This window comes from Nansenia antarctica, assembly GCF_963989245.1.
Source record: "Nansenia antarctica genome assembly, chromosome: 19".
NCBI lineage: Eukaryota > Metazoa > Chordata > Actinopteri > Argentiniformes > Microstomatidae > Nansenia > Nansenia antarctica.
This window is the reverse complement of record NC_137692.1, coordinates 13,021,073-13,026,669: the sequence shown is the minus strand read 5'-3', so window position 1 is coordinate 13,026,669 and position 5,597 is coordinate 13,021,073. Positions and strand designations below refer to the sequence as shown.

Genomic DNA, 5,597 nt, shown 5'->3' with positions numbered 1-5,597 from the left:
TTAACTCTCTTGGCGGAGCTGATTCACTTCCTTCCATGCGGCGCGGCAATCGAGAGATATGCCTACACTACTGCCATAGACTTTGCATTGGCCCATTCATTGTCTATGGCAGTAGTTAAGATCCCGTTCACTTTGGTAGTTCTATATAGTTCATATATTTTCGGCCACCGGATGGTTTTGTGGCGCATTGAGCAGTGACGTCACGTCACAACACTGAAATCAACTCGACTGCACTATTTCCTGAAAGGCAAAGACAGCGTACCGTCTTTCTCGCGTTCTAAACTCTCACGTTTACTTTCTTCGTTTGGTTAATAGGTAAGTCACAAACATTAACTGTAATAATATATAATAAGTAGACATACAAGAGGGGCTGCAGAAAGCACTGCACTTTATATATGTTGCACTATCCAATGCACTGTTGTCTGTCCTGTGTTGCCCTGTTTTTTTGCATTTGTTTTTGTATACACGTGAAAAAAGTATAAACGCACTTACTGTAATGCCGAAGCAAATTCCTATATGTGTATGCATAATGGCAATAAACGTTATCTGAATCTGAATCTGAATCTGGAAAGCGGACAGTTTTCAATTTACGGTACTTTTGCTGTACTTGACTCGTTATCGGACATGTCTGTCAGGTCCGGACGTGTCTACGGTAACATATATGTATATATATATATATATATATATATATATAGGTAACATATTCAAAGCTATTTCGATATTGATTTGCCAAGCTACTGTACGGCTACACATCGGACAAGTCTGCTGTCTCAATACTTTGTTCAACAGTTGTTAAATTAACAATGTTAATAACAGTGTGTGGGTTTTGCGAACCGTCTTGCGAGTTATTCATAGTGTTATGGTTGTGCAATGTTTTAGATACTACTGCAATGCTAGTCTACACAGTTTTGCACAATGATAGCCTGGCCATACTATACAACATTAGGCTACTGTACATAATATGTACACCAGTATTGTACATACTAATGTGCAAATGATATGACTGCTGCCTAGCAGTGCCCACAATGTTGTCATTTAGTAAATCCCCCAGTGTTACGCTGTGATATTAACTTTCAAATAGGCCTAAATCAAATCAAATCAATCAGGTGTAATTTATATTATAGGACAATTAAAGTGTAAATGTATGTACAGTTAGTTTATTTACAAGTTTAGTTAGCCTACATGTATTTACAATGTATGTCTGCTCTGTACAGTACATGTGTAATTGCATGTTTTATTACATTCCATATTGTATCTATTTGTAGGAGGAGGATAAGTGTTCATACGAGTTCTCTTTTTGCATCCTTTTTGAAGATGTGTTTCAAGGGTTTGGCATGTACATTACAGTATGTAAGAGGCATTTTGAGCAGGTGACACCCATACAATTTAGAAACATACCAAACCCTTGATTTCACAATCAATGTGTTTAAACATGCATACCGTCACTGAGGCTTTACCTGCTTTAAAGAAGTGAACATTGAACTAAATATCCATTCATAACAAATAGCCTATATACCAATGTATATGTAATTCTCATCAGATGAGACATATTCACATCAGAGTAGACATACTGAGACTTATTAATGTTCAAATCAGCTTGACAGACTATAACAGGTAATGACAGAATGTGGCTATAACCCATTTACAAGCATGATGAATAAGCCAGGCATTAGTGAGGGAGAGAATAACACTTTATTTTCTTTTACAGTGAGGAGCAAACTGACTGCTTCAGTTACACTCTTGAGACCAGCTCATGATGATGAATCCGATGTGACTGCGTCTCCTTTGCAAGGTTAATTCATGTACATTACTGTGTGTCCCATCTTTATTCACTGTCAAAGTGATTTCCAGTTGTGTGAAGTTTCATGTTACCTCCTCCTTCAGCTCCAGTGATGGTCCTGCTGCCAATACCTCCTCAGCGGCTTGCCTGGGCCCCATCCTTAGGCCTACACTCTAGAACCCGCCGTGTGGGAATACAGTATGTCATTTCAGTTTATTTATATTGCACACAATTTCAACCAGGTCTGTTATTTTGATTGAAAGTCATCTGTAAATGTTGGTACTTTGCTGTGGATATTTAACAAACTATTGAGACTTCTTTTGCATCCTATTACCTTAGATCCTACATTACATGTTTGTTTATTAGTTTATTTGACAGGGATAATGCACAATACATATATTGCTTCAGATATAGTTCAGAGCTAATTTCCATCTGTAGTCCCTGGGGGAAGGGTAACAAGACAATAGGGAAACAGGATACACTAATACAAATGACTAAGATACAATAAAGTTCTAATCAACAATGGAATAATAATAATAAATATATATATATATGTTACGGTACATGTGAGAAGACGGCACATGTGGGAAAACTAGTGTTAGGGTTAGGTGCTACGTCGACTTGGTACATGATGGCATGTCTAACCCTAACCCTATCCCTATCCCTAACCCTAACCGTAGCACCTTAGCACCTAACCCTAACCCTAGTTTTCCCACATGTACCGTATTCCCACATGTACCGTAACATATATATATATATATATATAAATGATGTTGATAATAAAAATAAAAATAAAGTAAAAACATTACAACACAACATTACACTAGTTAAGACACACACACATCATCATCATCATCATCATCATCATCAATACAATTAATGATCACAGAACTGATGTTCTTTCTGTAATTTTTTGGTTCTAGATTTAAAAATGGTGAATGTACTACTCTCTCTGATACTAGAAGTGTCATGTGAAGCACCCTGCCCCTACCAGAGCAGAGCAGCATACAGTGCTGCCTCAATACTCTGGCATGTTTTTTAACTGAAGTCTATGCACAGCTCCTTTTTGGTTTAACATGTGTTTCCTATTTATTTTGTTGTCATGCAGCACTGCCACACCATGCTCCTCCATCACAGTCTGCAGCCTCTCTCCCTCCGCCCCCAACGCAGCCTGCAGCCTCTCTCCCTCCGCCCCCAACACAGCCTGCAGCTGAGCCTTCCATCCCCAGCTACGATCACAATGTCGGCCGCTGGAACTGCTGTCCCCATCAGAGCATCTGGATGAAGATGGGGCTGAATGGCCATGGGTTGAGTGGCCAGGGTCCTGATCAGTGTGGCACCTTAGAAGGGAAAGAGACTGTACACACACACACACACACACACACACACACACACACATAGTAGAGTTTTTATTTACAATGAAATGATTAATTAATGTTGTAACACTGTTGGAAATTGTTTTAAATATGCACATTTTGTTTTAGTTCGATACAACCAAGGTTTAATCCGTTTTGTTTATTTTTTATGTACATGGTTTAGCAGTTGTGCGTGTGTGCTTTTTAATAAATCAAGTGTGGAGTTCAATACATCCACGTGTCTGTGTATGTTTTAAAACAGTATAATGGTTACATTAACATCAACAATGGAGCTTAGGGTTAGAGAACTCAACAGGGCAGAATACATTGCAATGTTAAACCAATAAATAGCATAAGATGTCCTGTTTTCTTTAATGAAATGAATTATAAATCATCAAAACATGTTGTGTTACATTAAACATTTAATTGATTAAGACTTTAAAAAAGAAAATATTTTTGACAGTAATGTCCTCAGGTGGATTCGAACCCACGGCTGAAAAGACGGCAAGAAAGGGTCAATAAACGGTTAAAAATCTCCGTTATAGCAACACGCGACTGGCCTGCGGGAGTCGAACCCCGATCTCCCGCATACCAACCGACCGCTCTAACCACTACACCAAGACAGTTAACCCGCTTGGTGTTGCTGCGAAAGGCCTATTTAAGTTTTTTTTTTTTTTTTTTTTTTTACGTGCTTACGTTCCCTACGTAAGGGCTCTCGCACTTTACACTTCTGCGCACAAAGCTCAAAGCGGCATAATAGCGATCTTTTTGTTGTTATGCTTGTAAATAAAAGTTCTATGATGTGAATAATTTAAAAGTTTTTAAAAGTACACATGTTACAAGCATGATTCAATTCTTGATTTAATGCACAATGACCCATAGATAGTACTGTCATTTAATTAATGTCATGTTGTATCAGCTTTGAATACTCCAAGCTGCATATTCACACAGATGATATAAAAACAATCACACACAAACACACACAAATACTGCAAAATAACTTTATACTAGCTAGATTTTGAAAATGTAAGGATACTGGGGGGTAGAACGCACATATCTAGGAAAGGTCATGAAAGGAGGGTCCTGAAATGTGATCGAGTGCAAAGATTTATTTTTACTCACAGGGGTCAAAAGTCTTTATGCTTTGCGTCATTGACTGTCTTTTTGTAAATCATTGTCAACTATAAAATGTAAAATGTATTTTTTGATAACAAAAGGATGAAAAAAATAAAATTAAAAAAGTCCATTAGAGGTGAGCAAATGTAATGCGTTGCTATCCGGTTGTTAAGCCTGACGTCAAACGTGACGTTTTGCAATAGCCGGCCGCGCTAAACACAACACCAAAAGAGTTAAAAACACCAAAAGAGTTAACTCTCTTGGCGGAGCTGATTCACTTCCTTCCATGCGGGAGTCGAACCCCGATCTCCCGCATACCAACCGACCGCTCTAACCACTACACCAAGACAGTTAACCCGCTTGGTGTTGCTGTGAAAGGCCTATTTAAGTTTTTTTTTTTTTTGTTTTTTTTACGTGCTTACGTTCCCTACGTAAGGGCTCTCGCACTTTACACTTCTGCGCACAAAGCTCAAAGCGGCATAATAGCGATCTTTTTGTTGTTATGCTTGTAAATAAAAGTTCTATGATGTGAATAATTTAAAAGTTTTTAAAAGTACACATGTTACAAGCATGATTCAATTCTTGATTTAATGCACAATGACCCATAGATAGTACTGTCATTTAATTAATGTCATGTTGTATCAGCTTTGAATACTCCAAGCTGCATATTCACACAGATGATATAAAAACAATCACACACAAACACACACAAATACTGCAAAATAACTTTATACTAGCTAGATTTTGAAAATGTAAGGATACTGGGGGGTAGAACGCACATATCTAGGAAAGGTCATGAAAGGAGGGTCCTGAAATGTGATCGAGTGCAAAGATTTATTTTTACTCACAGGGGTCAAAAGTCTTTATGCTTTGCGTCATTGACTGTCTTTTTGTAAATCATTGTCAACTATAAAATGCAAAATGTATTTTTTGATAACAAAAGGATGAAAAAAATAAAATTAAAAAAGTCCATTAGAGGTGAGCAAATGTAATGCGTTGCTATCCGGTTGTTAAGCCTGACGTCAAACGTGACGTTTTGCAATAGCCGGCCGCGCTAAACACAACACCAAAAGAGTTAAAAACACCAAAAGAGTTAACTCCCTTGGCGGAGCTGATTCACTTCCTTCCATGCGGGAGTCGAACCCCGATCTCCCGCATACCAACCGACCGCTCTAACCACTACACCAAGACAGTTAACCCGCTTGGTGTTGCTGCGAAAGGCCTATTTAAGTTTTTTTTTTTTTTTTTTTTTTTTTTTTACGTGCTTACGTTCCCTACGTAAGGGCTCTCGCACTTTACACTTCTGCTCACAAAGCTCAAAGCGGCATAATAGCGATCTTTTTGTT

General features: G+C 38.1%; 1 long non-coding RNA gene across 1 annotated transcript; it reads left to right on the top strand.

The window, feature by feature from the left end:
- The first annotated feature begins 217 nt into the window (after positions 1–217).
- Positions 218–3,357, top strand: LOC308173732. Its single transcript, XR_013937908.1, has 4 exons — positions 218–315; positions 1,709–1,792; positions 1,885–1,978; positions 2,889–3,357. It is a non-coding gene; the product is annotated as an uncharacterized lncRNA (long non-coding RNA).
- Positions 3,358–5,597: the final 2,240 nt, after the last annotated feature.